Below are 15,458 nucleotides of genomic sequence, written 5' to 3'. Positions count from 1 at the left end.
ACACCTATTATCTTTTTTTGTCATCTTTTGCTGCTTAGATAAATTTAGAACTTTTAAAGACTTCCCCCACGGGGAATTGCTGCCTCTTGTTGTGAGGTAATCCTGCACAGTGTTCCGATTTACACATAGCACTGATTTGTGGCATTTTTTCTGAAGAGAATACGACCCCTCAGATCAGATGAGGTGTGGCAATTGTGTTTGTTCCTCAGAATGCCTACCAGGATTAAGGGCTTAACTTGGATAGACAAGTCACTGTACTCAGGAATATTGGTGTAAATAATTCCAGGACTTGATTGCAGTTTTCTGCAATTTGTCCAAGCTACAGGAGCCTGCTGCCAGGGGTATCCATCTTGCTATCCAAGATAATTTGAGCTACTTTGGAGGGGAAATTTAAAATACAAACAAGTTAGCGTATCTCGTACTGAAACTTTATTTATAACAAAATATGTCATGAAAATATATCAGTTGCAAAGAAAGTAAGGCCTGCTAAAATTCCTGAAGCAATCACTCATATATATACATATACATAAACATAAATTTATAAACATATATAAATAAACCTCTAAAGATTACTGATCTGTATGTAGCAACAACTGAATGTTTGATTGTTGTCCCTGTATCCCCCTTGATTTTGCTCTAGAAGTACATTCAAGAGTTTGCTATAATTGAAGTAAACGGTGCAAGAGCTTTCTACTCATGGATACGTGTGTTTAAGGAAACCATATAACACATTTGTTCAAACACATTTACTGTTTAATCTTTAACCTGTGAGCAAATGGAAAGCTGTTGGAGATCAGCAATGTTTTCTTATCTCAGTAAGCAAATGGTGTCAGTGCACAAATGGAATACTTCACAACAAGACAAATACTTCTTGGCACTTTTGATTTTTCAGCTTCTTAGAATCATAGAGATCAGGGGTTTGGAGTAGAATTGCCATGCTTGGTTCATACTGAGCTACCCTTAAGATTAGCATTATGCAAAATCGATTGAAAGGTGTACAACAGTCAGTCTATATCACAAGAACAGAAGAGTATTTTATACAGTATTTTCTGTAAAAGCCTGATCAAATATCCACAAATTACTTACTGCATAGTGAAGTCTATTTAAAACGTATGTTCTTTAGTGTCAAAGAACTTCAGCCGCTCAGCAGCCATCTCCATGGCAGACAGTAATCCTTTCTCAACCACCAAGTAACTTTATTCTCTACTAATAAGTAATGGCTTGCAGAAGCTATCTTTATATTACGGAGGAGGTCATCCACCCTTCAGAGTGCTGGAGGCTAAAGAACTAATGGTGTCTGAGAGGATATTGCAGCGTATAGAAATGACACTTGGCTCTACAGACTTTGGGTAAAAAAAAAAAAAAAAGGAAGAAAAAACAGCATTAAAACAGGTCAGAACTTGAAAGGGAACCAAAATGTAATGAGTTTCAAATTTCAGATGTCTGTATGAAATTGTTTCATACCTGTAGTACTCCACTGATCAAATTTCTACTGTTTTTTCTGTAGATAAGCAAACCTGGTTCTTAACTTAGGGACGGTGTTCCCACCATGAATTACATGACTCTTCAATGTTTATCTCTCTCATTCTGCTCAAATACTGATCAGGCTAAATCTTTTCAGTAGAACATTTCCTCACAATAGAAAAGCAAGTGTACAGAATGAATGGCACCTGTATTGTGGCCTAGTGGAGGGAGGGAAACAGAAAATGTATGTCACAAGCAAGACAAAACTTCAAATATTTTAGAAGACCTAGTGCAATATTTAAAGACAGGGTTTCAGGGACTTTTCCAGTAACAACTGTTTGGATTAAGTGAAGAAACATGTAAGTGAAAAAGAGTCCACAGTTTTGGACAGTGCCCATGTATAAACCCAGTTCTTGGAAATTTTCTTGTGCACTCTTTCCACCCTGTTGCAGGCTTTGGATTATACTGTCATTTAAGCAGTAGAACTGAATACTTGGGGAAAAAACAGATGTTCTGTTTAATGGTACAGATATTGACACTCAGGAAAGTTTTGAGACTGATCTTCTGTTAAAAATAATAAAATGAGATAAACGTGCTGGATCAGCAGCAAGACAGAAGCAAAAGCAGAAACCTTGGAGTGAAATAAAATCATTTAATCATAATGGCCATTTTATATTTTTAAACACTGTGGAAGTTATTGGCCCAAGTGCTTTTTCTATCAATGTCTCTTTGCGTATGTTCAGCACACTGAAGAGTGTGCATCTCAGACCATCTTTCAAGCTGCAATAGAAGGTAAGCTGCATGAAACCCAATCAGTTGACTGGCGAGCAGCTGCTGTTTTAAGAAGAAAGCTTGGAGAAATCAGAAGACAGCAAATGAATAGTGAAGTGGAAAAAAAATGTATGAATTTTTTTAGTACTTTTAGTCACGGTTCTCAAGAACCTGTGTGTTTTCTGAACAGCAAGAAAATGATGGATCAACTGACAAAAACTAGATCTCAGAAAGTCTCCTGTGCTGAATTATAAAATGTAGTATTTTACTAGGCCATTTTCAACTCTATTGAATTTTCCATACCATTGCCATTGTTTCCCCTAAGAAACAGCTTAATTATTTTTTAGCCAGTCTGCATCCCAATCTTTAAATATTGTTGCCTTTCTGTGAAACAAAATCAAAAGACACCCACTGTGTTCAATCTTTTGGTCACCATGAGCTTGGGCTAAAAACCAACCCAGCTGCATTTAAATACACAAGTCACTGAAGTTAGAAATGAAAAGTTATCTGAGACAGGTCTGATTGATTTTATTTATTTTTATACTAGTGTCAGAGACTTCTTAAAACATCTTGAATTCCCTGTACACTTCCATGCTAATAGATGGATATTGTAAGGTAGAAGTAGTAAAAGATCTTTGTAGTTCAAAACACATTGCATTTTTACTCTCAGTCACCACGTGATTATGGACTTGCATGAATTAATGTCATTCACAGGTATGGCAATACGTTCAGCCACTCATCTGAAGTTATGGTGCCATATAGGACAGGTTCACTGTGCAGGAGAGCATACATTTCTGTGAACAAATCTGCATATTTACAAGCTTTGTTTTTATCCTTCCTTGAAAACAAAGTGGGAATGGAGATGGCATCACAGAAGAGGAGTCAGTCCTTCAAACGTAAATGGAGTTGGATGCAGGGTAGTCTTGCAGTGGTATTGCAGTATAAGGGTAAAACAAGCAACTTACGCTTCGTGTCATAAGAGGAGGGAGACCCAGTGTATGTATGCACAGTGAGTATTGTCAAAGTAATTGTAGTATGAAGGTCAGCATGGCGCTGTTTGAACGCCAAGAGCAAAGGCGGTATTGCACCTGTCTTTCCCACTGTGCAACCTCTTCTCCTTGGGGTGAGGCTTGGTGAGAGCTTGAGCTCTAGGGAGACAGTCAGAACATGTTAGAATACTACTTAGACTTTTGTCTGCAACATACATTAGCATGAGAAAAGCTTGGGAAACACTAAACTCTACCAGGGTAGTGCAAATCTTCATTGTTTAACCCTCCCACAGTCTTCTCTTTCCTCTCCATCCTCAGCTAGTAGTGACCCATGACAGACAAAGCAGTAAGAGGCATCTTCTTCAACAAGTCACCCCTTCTGTAACTCTTTCCCCCTTCACTTTCCCTCCTTTGAATGGCATCAAATACAGGCTATTTTTTCTAGGACACTTCTCGATACTTTCCTGTCCTGACTTGTCACACCTAAAACCAATGTCTTTAATTCACAATTTAGGAGATCTTTCCTATATTTATAGTATTTCCTAGCCACCTACTATTAGCTAGGGTCTGCAGATAGATTCAGTCACTTTTTTTTTTTTTTTTTAATACTGCTAGGTGGGAATCTATTGCACGCGATGGTTTAACACAGCGCCTGACTGAAGACTGACATTATTTCCTGTTCCATGTAAGAGTTACCCAGTCTGTAGCTCTGTGGGCAGTCTCCAGAGTCCCTGTGCTCAAAAATAGAGTAAATAGTCCTTGGATGAGGAGGCATGCTCCTTCCCATGAAGTACAGGGGGATCAGCACAAATACTATTAAAACCCAAGGGCCAATGTAGTAGTGAGAACTGTTTTACTGTGTTGTGGGCAGGGAGCTTAGACCCCCTGGATCAGAGCAATTCATCATTGTTTGGGCCAAACTCCCTGCAGCCTCCTGTGCCATTAAATGGTTGTGTGAGATTAATGGGGTCCTTCCAGACCGATCAGTGGAAATATTACCTTCATACTGCAAGAAGAGTTCACGCGAAATTTTAGATGCCATTCATTTTTTAATCTCAACAGATTCTGTGTGTGAACTGTAGGATTAAATAGACACGGGCTGTGTTCAGATGCAGTATGTGTATCAGTGCAGTTGCATATGTTAGTATACCCTAGTAACATTTTACTTAGTAAAAACTTATTTGGGCAATTTGGTGAGTTATTTTTGGGTGTAAGAGACTCACAATAGTATTGAATTTCTTTATATTCATGGACTATATGTAATTAAAAATATAAAATGACTTAAAAATGAATGTGTTTGCATAAAGAACTCAATTAAGGGATTATTTTTTTTTTTTTACTGTGTTTTTACCTCATGGTTAATGAATAAGTGCCTTCATATCTGTCATGATTAGGACAAGCTGCCTTTTTGCGAATGACTGTATGCTAGAAATCTTTACCAAATATTTTCTAGATTTGATGCTGCCTGTAAAGTCTCTTCCCTCCACAAGATAAAGAAAAATCAGTGAAGCATATAATGAGATCAGAAAAGGCTATGATAAAATTCATATATTTTGGGCAAACCCTTACATTTGTCTCAGGAATTTCCCACTTTGTGTTATTTCTAGTGTTTTGCCATTTCATAACTTATTACCTGTATTCCTGTTACAGGTCTGGGTGAATCCCCAGCTCCTTATTAGAAAGCAAGCAAACAAAAAACAATAGAATTTTGTATTATTTCTGCAAAATACCTGGATATCCTTTCCTTTAATATGACCACAAAACTTCATAAGCTTCAATAATATTTATGCTTTAATGACTAGAACTACTAGAAAAATACATTTAGGTGGTAAACTTAAATTTTCCATGTCTAATTCAGACTACTTTGAGCATCAGGCTTCTGCAAGATGAGGATAAATTACCTACCTTGCTTTAAGTGACCCTGGCAATAATCATCCCAACCTCAAAAAATCCATTATCAACTTTTAATCCATGTGGAAGATAAAGAGCATATAACTGAATGTTGTGCTAAAACATTTTGTACAATCTTTTTGTTTGGCCCTCTGCAGAGCTTGCTGGTGACAGTTTTTTTTCTTTTTTTTTTTTTTTTTTGTGTAGATGTGTGTTTTGCTTTTATTGCATCCCAACCTGTCCACTGACTTGCAAGAATAACCGATTTTCCTGCCTGAAAACGTGTTGGTGTGGGTACTGATACCATTGCCATTTACAAGCACATAACTGTAGGGATTGTACTAATGCATTTAAGAAAGACGCTTTTATTTCTTGTACAGTACATGAACTTATTTGCAGATTCTTTCCCTCTGCACTTCTGTAAAGCACAGTTAAAACTACATGTAAGCTAAGCCAAAAGACTTTCTGTGTCTGGTGGCGTCAAAAGATGAGCAGAGAATTTTATGGAAGGCTGAAGGGGAGCCAGAACTCCTGCTTCTGATGTCATTCAGCATAGAGTGTTTTGTTATTATGATATTTAACTGCAATTTGTAGTATATGCTTTAGTAGTCTATATTATCAATATTGTTTAGTATAGAGTATCTATAAGATTATATAGTCTGCTGTTTACAAGTTATATTGATAACAAAAGCAATGAGAGAAGGACCGAGATCTTTGTATTTATTTAGTTACTATCCTGAAAGTCTCCTCCTTCATACTGAGGAAAGTATTCTGTCACGTCTTGTGGCTGTGTGTGACATTTAAACATTGGAAAGAAATTGGTTGCATTGAGAGCAGAGTGAGAACATTTGGGGATGATATCGACATGTACAGAAGTCATGGCCACTTGCATTTCTTCTTTTTCTATGATATCTGGTATTTTCATTTCATAAGCTTTTTTTGCCTCTCTTCTGAGGGAGGTGCAGTTTGATCTGTAGAGGTGCCCACTGTCTTCTGATCGACTGCAGCACGCAATATCCTAGCCCCAGTCAGGCAGTGCAGGGGGAAGCATGGGGAATAAGGGCAGGTGAAGACTTGGGGCACGCAGATCTCTGTGCATTAACACTGCTTGAGAAACTGTTAGTAACTGAGCATGAGGCGGATTAGGCTTCAATTCAGTTGCAAAAGCCTGTCAACAATGAGAACCAAGCCACCTCTCTGCACCTTGCTTGGCACATGTAGAACATTTCTGTGAGCTGGTGCTGCAGGTCTCACAATGCCCCCCCCGTGCAAATGGAGCTGTTGTCCCTGACTCTGGTCATTTCTGCGCTGACATGCTGTTACAGAAAGGAAACGATGACCAAAAATGATTTCTTTTCCCTTCTTTTCTTTTGGCTAGTGGGCCGACAAATCAATTATTCCCACAGCTCTAATTACAGTTCACAGAATGTATATTTTTCAGACAATAAAGTTCTTGCCTCAGCCATCAGTTCCCTTTGGGCTTAGCCTTTCAAAGTGAAATTGCAGTTGTTTGTTCTTTCAAAGCTTTCAAGTTGTTTGCCAAAGTATGAAATGACTGGAAAGCAGTAACGAATAAGGGAGCCTTCTGCCTTTTACTCAGTCCACTGACATAAAGAAATTTTGGTTCCTGTGTAATCGCTGTACATAATTACAAAAATGAGGTTTCACTGCTTTGTTGGATTGCTCAGCTCTAGAACTCATTTCCCTGATGCAGCCGTACAGCAGGCTGGATGCTGTGGTTGGTAGGATGGGGATGCTGCTGGAATAACTTGTTCTCCAAAGCAGAGAGGAAATCTAGCTGTTTGGTGCCCGTGTTGCGAGATCAGCCTGTCCTTGGTGTGAGGCACAACCCAGTTGGAGCATTACTTGCAGCAGGGCTGTCAGCAGGGCAGAGGGCCCCTGAACTTGTTTCCTGGGCTGAGCAATGAGGAGGTGGCAGGAGGAGAAAGCACCATGGTGAATCTTCACCGCACAGAGATTCCTGGGTCTGTTGTGGGCATGAGAGACACCCATGGTGCAAGCAACGCTGGAGTGCACTGTGGCTGTTTCTGTTAATAGCCCCCTTCTCCAGTCTTTCTGGTTAAAAGTTTCTAGAACGCTGTCACAAATAATTAGGATTCAAAGGTTGGTAGTGGCTTCCACTTAACTAGTTCTGTAAATGCTTTTTAAAGAGATGACTGATGGGATATTTTCCAAACACAAAGAAGAGTGAGGAAGAACGTCCCTAACCTGGAGCGGAGCCCCCCTGCCGGCCTCACCGGCCCCAGTGTGGGCCTGCAGCCCGGAGCACCAGCAGCGGCTGGGGGCTGGAGGAGGCGGCCGAGGCCGGGGTCAGGGCCTGGCCACGAGAGAGTCCCCTGTTGTTCCTGGAGGTGTTCGTCAGTTAAAGTACATCCCAGTGTATCTGGTGGTGTACCCAAAACTCAGCTGTGTGTGTGGAAGGGTAGGCTGAGCCTTAATTACTGTTGCTACTTAAACAAGTCAAACGTCACTACAATTACAACATGTGGAGAGAAGGGTGGGAATTCATTGTCCACCACACAGCTGATTTTGTATACAGCATTTGAACTAACAAAGGATTCATATTTTCTATCACATATGCTTCTCAATATTTTTTTTTTTTTTAAGAATGTGGGTATCTCACTGTATAGTTTCTGTACCTGTAACTGTCTTCCCACTGTTTCTGTGTTGTGTGTGTTTTTTAATGAAGAAACATCAGTTTAGAAAGCACTCTAGTATTATTTTATAACTTTTCTTCTGCCATGTTTTTGAGGTATTTGTGATATAACTAGCTACCTAGCAATCATTAATTTCAATGACTGTGGGATGCTGCAATCTTCTCCATCCTTTTCTTATAGGTAAATACAGACAGATGTTACAACAACCTTTCTGTATTTATGAGCAGCCCTGCCAATACCCTCAAAATCAGAGTTGGCTGATCTAAGTTAGCAACATCTCTTAACGACTTTTTAAAATGCAATAAAATTTGTGCTGAGTACTGAAAAATAAAGTTCATCATCTCAGGTATTTCAGATTGATTTAGATAGGTGAAAGTAAGTTTAAAAATACACAAAGGAATTCAGCAACATGGGTATGCAGTATTATTAAGAAAATAACTGTCATTGTATATGCACAGGTAAGTGCCAATGCAATTCTTTTTCTAAAATGACATGTGAAAATAAAAGCTTTTGTAAATGTTCTTTGGCTGCTGTACCATTTTCCTGCTAAGTAGTTTTTTGATTAGATTTATTCAGTTAGGTATTGGGACTGTAGTTTATTTAAGTAACCCTGCTGATCTAATATATTTGCGTTTCTCCATTCTCTCTATTTGACTATCTCAGGCAACCTCATGGGCATTAATCAATTAAACTCCATAACCCCGAAACTGTTAACAAGGGATTAGTATTCCTGTTTTATTACTGTAGGCTGAAATTAGAGCAAGGAGAGGAAGTGTGTGTTGCAGTTGGTAATCAAACATTTATTGTGTTTCTGGAAGGTATTTGCAGACTTTGATGAGAGTGCTGAACAAATATAGATACAGTAGAGCGGGGAAATTTAGTGGCTTAATAATGACTGAACATTAAGAGAGTGACAGAACCAGGGATAGAATTTAGAAATTCTGACTCAGGTTGGCTGTGTTTAAACTTTTTGTGGGTTTGGGGCATTATTCTGATTGGTAAGTCAGGTGTTAATCTCTGGATAGCAACTTGCAACCAAAGAATTCTCTTTTTGATTAAAATCCATTACGAAAGATTGTTGGGAAGAGGTTGTAGAAACAAATCTTCTCTGACAGCCTTTTAGTACTAAATTTCTTGAATGCATATGGAAAAAGAAAAGGAGATTATGACTTCCCATGGAAATGGTTTAGATCCCTAAGTGATACGGATATATGTTACCTTAAATTCTGTGGTACTATATGTGTTAATGTCATTAATACCCCTCCTCTGTATATACTGACATTTTTGTACAGTTTTGGTGTAGTATTGTCTTGCAGGTAATTTGTAACCAGAACCTTATGGGTAAATAAATAGGCTGTTTTTTTCTGATAACAGATGCTCAGTTGTGTCAAGTTATTGGCACTGACCTGCCTTATGCTGTGGAAATCCTCAACTCTGTTTATGCACAGTGAAGTATAACTCCCTTATCTGACTAGTGCAGGTTTAGCCAGGAGAATAATGACATGCTTCTGTAAAATAGCCTTTTCCTTTTTCTTTCCTTTTAGAAAGGTCTGTCTTTTTGATGTTTAGAAGTCACATTTTATTAATGTTGATACCCAGAGTCTATTCTGTGTGCTACATATGTGAGGGGGGCTGAGAAGACATGAAGGTATGGTTACCGTACGTTCATGGGACAGGTCCACTGGAAGTCATGTTGCTGCATCCATTACAAAACCTAGGAATCTGAGTGAGAAAGACATGGCTTACTATGCAGATAAACCTTGCAACCATATGCAAAGAGCTCCTGTGTTCACGGAGAATGTCACTCAGAATGTCCCATCCATTTTAACAGCAAGACTGCAGTCTGCAGCCTGGCAGGCATCAGGAAGGGTTCAGGACTGTCACAGAATGTTATTTCCTTGGTAATGAAGGAATACATTGGATCATCCAGGCAGACAAGCCTCAGCACCAGGGGCTTAGGAATTCTTTCCTACCAGTCATATAAAATAAATATGGTTTGGGACAAGGCACTTCCTCCCATGTACGCAGTTGCCTTCAGTTGCAGATGCAGAACTATTTACATTAAAAAGAAAATGACAACAACAACCAAACAAAACCCTTAAGTATAAAACTACTAAGGATTACCATACACCTATAATTTTGATGGTTGCAAGATACCTGAACTGCTTAGCTGGTTACACAGCATTTATACACCTCTGCATCTCTGCAAGTCAGGCCCTTGCTCACTTGGTTGCCCATTCTATTTCTTGTTGCCTGGCAATAGAAATAATTGTCTTTTGCTACCTCACAGAGTGACTACAAGGGAAAATAGATCAAAATGTTGTGCTGTCATTCCTCAGTAGCTTTGCAAGCATTTTGATTGTAGGAATATTTCAGAAGCATAACACCTGCTAGCTGCGCTGCAGTGTTCTTTTTTGGCCTTATTGAGAGTTAAGGCTTTGTAATAATACGCCTCAAACAGAGACCGCTGCAACTTTTTCAACACAGCAAATGTTTCCACTTTCTTGCCAGATCTAGCGCAGAGCTGTTGCTGTTCATGTTTACTGATGTGCTGACAAAGGGTCTACTGTACTTTGAAGGCATTCTTATTTTCAGTTTTTCATGGTAGGATGCGCTTTTCTTCTTTATAAAAAGTACAGTGTATATACTGATATCCTCCCTGCTTATGTTTGATGAATGATGTCACTGGAAAAGTAGGGTTGTTTATGTTAGTTTTTATATGAAATTTGAATGTACATGTGATAATGGCTTTTTTTTTATGCTTTTAATTGATGACAAAGCAGAATCCTGTCAACTGTCTCTAAATCTGCTTAGTAAAACAAAACCATGTGGTAAACCTTAATATAGTGGAAAAATTAGAATAAAATGTATTTGAAAGGAGATAAAATCTCTTTGTCGCCTAAACAGACATTCCTGAGCTTTTGCCATCTACCTGACTTCACAGTAGTTTTTCATGTCTGTTCACAGTAAATACTTAGCCACTCTTGTGTTCTAAAAATAAGCTGTAAGTAAAGATTATCACTGATTTAATATCACATCATTCTTTCTAGTCATGAATCAGATTGGTCAAGAGAACCAGTATTTCACTCCAGAAATTCTGTAAGGACATCCTACATCAGTCACTTGACATTTTTCTGTGAATAACATTAATTAATAGCTGCATATATAAGGATTTATATGCTTATCAACTTATGATGAGGGCATTTTTTACAAAAAAAAAAAAAAAATCCAAACACAGTATGGTGAAAATTGAAAGATGCTTTAAAGAATAAGCATTTCTAAACATGCTTACTTAAGAAATGGTTATCTTGTAAACTTCTCTGATGATCTTTGGCATTAAAAATATAAAAGGCAAACAAAAATCCCAAACTGACAATGACTACCACTGGTAGCCGTGAAGGGGAAATAACTTTTTGTATCAGTGCAACAGTCAATGGTCCAGAATACATCATCAACTGAGCTGGAAACAATTAACTACAAAGTTCATAATGTTCTAAATTATGCTATAATACTGCAAGGCATAGTGACATGCAAATGTCACTAAACAAATGAAATAATTACTCAGGTATGCAAAAACAATATTATTTTTAGAAAGAAGGCATCACCTCAGGCCCTAATAATTATAGTGTTCTGTATCAAGTTGCTCTGGAAAGTAATGTCTGAGACTGTAATGGTTTTCTTCCTAAACAAAATGGAATTAATTATCTATAGGCTCTGCAAAGCAAAAAAGGTTGTTCTGAAAAAAAAAACTAACAATAATCTTGGCTTAGAACAATAAAACAGCAGAACTGTTGAAAATTGAGTCAAATATACATGTACGCAAGTCTACAGAAACTGCATTTGTGTTCGATTATTGCTGCTACCAGCATCGTGAGTTGCAGTCTGACTTCACCCGGTTCTGCAGAATGCTCTGTATTGCTTCTTTTGATAGCTGTTCTCTTGTAGTCCTATCTGTTAGATTTTAAAGCTTCTAATGAAAAAAAATAATGTACAGTGTCAAGTGAGTAATTCAGAAGAGTTTCAGAAAGGTTCAGTGTGGTGAAATGGAATATTAATATTTTTTTTAAACTTAGTCTTAGAATTTAGAAATAGTTTTATGTCCTCTAGCCTGAGAACAAAAGTATTATGTAGCTTGTCTACCAACCAGCTAGGTCTTATGAGGCTAGATGAGCAATCTCAAGTCATGTAAATTAAGAGAAGAGGCAGAGAGTCCTGGCACTTATATTTTTAATTTTTCTTCTCACTATTTCTACAGCTTCTTTAGTAAGTACAGTGAAATCTGGAGTCGTGAAGACACAAAGGTCAGGTCTACACACCTGCTACACACCTGGATAATCTGTAATGTCTGCCTAGACTGGTCAAAAGCTGGGACGCTCAGCAGTTCCTCCATTGCAGAGAGCTTTGAGAAAGCATCTCAGGGTTATAAATGGATTGTTGCCCAACATTGATGAAAATACTGTTCCATTTTAATTTCCAGTCCTGCAGCCATTGCCAGCTGTATTTAGTGATAAACATATGACAAATGTCATTAGCTTCAGTGCAAATATTTGTGTTTAAGATGAAGTCCAAGCCAGAGTAATTATAAGATCAAGGCTTTATAGCAATACACTTTTAAAAATAATTATATATATATACACACACATATATAAATACAACCTGAGATTTCCCTGGTAATCTGAATTGCTTCAAAGCTGATCAGATACTCTGGGAGCAATTTTACAAACAGTCAAAGATGCTGTTTACTTCATATGTAAATCGTGTTGCGTATCTTGGGGGGGAGGTTAAAAATGCCTCTTTAGATTTCATTTTATTGCTAAAATTGTTCAAAGTGGGGTTTTGACAAATGGAAACTGTCACACAGAGAGTACTTTATAGACTTTAGCATTAGCCTCTTGATAACACCTGTAAGCACTGTTCACTCTTACGTACATAACATTGTTTTTAATTTTTCTTGAAACCTCTCTGCACAGCTGTTAAGATTGATTTTGGGCAGGATGCAAGCCCGTAATGTTAGCCTGTATGTTAGCAGCAAAGTAATGCTGAGCTAGAGCTACTGTATGTGGCCTGGAAGTTCTCAGTTATCTTGAAGTCTGTGCACTCTACAGTGTGTAGCCACTGAAGTTAACAATACCAAACTCCATTTTTCACCAGAAATAGGTTTATTGCATAACTAAATTATTGATATCATCCATCCCATACAAAAATGAAGCAAAACAAATGTACATGCTTCAAATTCCATGCTTAATCAATGCTACAAAATTCTCCAGGGCAGAAAACTGCTATCTGCTATAGAGCATGGGTATGGTTGTGTGTACAGAAGTGAGGGGGCAAAATTGATGCAAACTCTAACCACACTGTTAACTGGAAAGCTTAACGGGATGCAGATTTAGAAGGGCAGATGCTGTGTCACTTTTTTTTTTTTTTTTTTTTTTTTGTACTGGGCAATGTTTGTCCCCAACCATTGCTACCAGGATTCTAGTGCATACCAGTGCAGTCAGTCTCCTGTGTATCTCTCCAATGGGCTTTGTCAACTCATCTACCAGTTAAGTGGCAATCCGGATGTCATGCTGCAAAAATACTACGTTTAGGATCTGATTGTGCAGGTTTTGGGGGGACCTTCATTGATCCTTGGAGCATTTTATTGCAATACCTTGAAATACCTCTTCTGACAGTAGGATATAAACCATGCAAAAGATTTGTTTTTGTTTACTACAAAGATAGTCAGCCTACTCTTTTATCCCATGTTGTGATAAGGATCATATAAAACCCTGGTACTGATGCTCTCTTGGCAGTGACGCTGAATAGAAAGGTTTCCTTGTGTTTAGTGACAGATTTTTAAACTTTGGTAAGCTATTGCCTATATATAAAGTTGAAATGGAACTAATAGAAAAAATTCATATATATGAGGCAGTTACAGGTTTACACACTGTGCTGAGACTTGTATGTGGGACGCATTTGTTGCTACTGGTTTTTAATGCATTTTCAATTCTGTTTTTCTCTGTCGAATAAAACAGATGTCTTCATTATATGTGCATTATATTTATTGTTTAAATGCGACATCATTTGGGAGATCTGTCTTTAATCTGAATCAAAACTGCTTTAGTGAATATATAAAACTAAAGATAAATATCTCTCTTCTTGGCTACTAACTCACGATAATATCAAGGTCAGAAAATCTTCATATATTTTCCCCTCCAGATCCTGATTTGAATTACAGTTCCAATTGTTTGTGCATAACATGTCCTCTAGGTACTTACAGTGAAGCTTGAATTTGAGTGTACGATGAAGAAATATATGGAAGTGAATGCAGAATTTATGTCAATTGTCTTCAAAATAGTTACCTTCCCACAAGCACTGAATTGGATGCCGGGCTTCTTAATAATTAAAAAAAGTGCTGTCTGTACTGTGAGTTCTTAAATTAGTGTTCCCTAAATTGAGCTTTTTTTAACTGATGCAAAGAATGTATTACTGGATCCAGCCTCTAAAGCAAGCCCGAAGGATTTAATCGTATATATTTTCAAGCTGGTAATGTTGTGATTGTAATGACCTCAAAATAATGCAGTGAGTTTCAGGAGAGCTGGAACATTGCAAACACAAGATGTGTTTCACGTGGTTCAGCCTCAAATTCCTAGAATAGAAGTATATTCAATTCCACGAAAAAGAAGTTTTTGCTTGATCTCACTTCATAGAAACCAGTCTTTCTGCAGGAGAATATTATTGGGGCATCTCAGAATCAGTCTGTCAGTCTGTCTTGTTGAGGTCCTGGATCACAATCCACTCATTTACTACATCTCTCATTTAAGAATACATGTTGGGGCTCTCATCTGGGGTTTATTTATTAGATTTCTTCTTAGATTCCACAGGACAACAAGGTCTTCCATTTTAAGGTTATTTTAACTTGATTTTTGGAATGTCTATTGGTAGACGTTTAGTATTTCTACAACAAACCCACATGGTGAAGCAGAATAAATCCTTTGACCTTAGTTGGAGATTATGATTGTATGGCAGCCTTCTCCACCTTCCACCTCTGAACTGATTTGGAGAAAAAAAAGAAAAGAAAAAAAAGACTTCAAACATGAGTTTAAAGATATGGCTTTATCAGCTACTTGAAACTTGATTTTTATTTTTTACTGAAGTAGATGAATGTGTCATTGTGATGGCTATTGCCATCAAGAGGGTGAATTTAAGATTTTTTTGGTTTCTTATATCAGCTGCTTTGCTTGTTTTAGGTACACAGCTAATTTGATAGCAGGCAAGGAACTGGCAAGTACAGCTACATATGTTGAGTATAATTCTAATGCCAGATTAATTATGGTAGGAAAAACTTGCATATGACTATAAAGCATACTGCATATTGATGCTGCTTAGAGCATTTTCCCTATAGAAACTAAATGAGCACTGCAGCTGGCATATCATACTGTAAATTAATTTAAGGTATAATTTGTGAAACACTTTCAGATAATTATTTCGTCTAAATTAGCATGTTTGCAAAGCATTAATTTTACTATCCATGAGGGAAAAGTATGCAAAAATACAATATTTAGCTGTATATATTGAATCTTCATTTGTTTTGTCTTTTAGATTTTTTAAATACCTAATGAAAAAACCTATACTGTGTATATTATTCTAAAAGAAAACAGGTTATTTAAAATACCTTAAAATAAAT

The 15,458-nt window shown here is 37.5% G+C and overlaps 1 long non-coding RNA gene across 4 annotated transcripts in view; it reads left to right on the top strand.

Moving 5' to 3' along the window:
- The window catches only part of LOC136791468 (uncharacterized), a 151,961-nt gene that overhangs the window by 35,498 nt on the left and 101,005 nt on the right, over positions 1-15,458 (top strand). The window contains exon 6 of one of the 4 annotated variants that reach the window (XR_010833631.1): positions 12,048-12,442. The exons of the other annotated variants lie outside the window; for them this stretch is intronic. This is a non-coding gene — a long non-coding RNA (uncharacterized lncRNA). Of the gene's footprint in view, positions 1-12,047; positions 12,443-15,458 lie in introns of those variants that run through there. 4 annotated transcript variants of the gene reach the window in all.

The sequence above is a fragment of the Anser cygnoides genome, chromosome 9 (assembly GCF_040182565.1).
Source record: "Anser cygnoides isolate HZ-2024a breed goose chromosome 9, Taihu_goose_T2T_genome, whole genome shotgun sequence".
Lineage (NCBI taxonomy): Eukaryota > Metazoa > Chordata > Aves > Anseriformes > Anatidae > Anser > Anser cygnoides.
The sequence above is the reverse complement of the archived record's forward strand: the minus strand, read 5'-3'. Positions and strand labels throughout refer to the sequence as shown.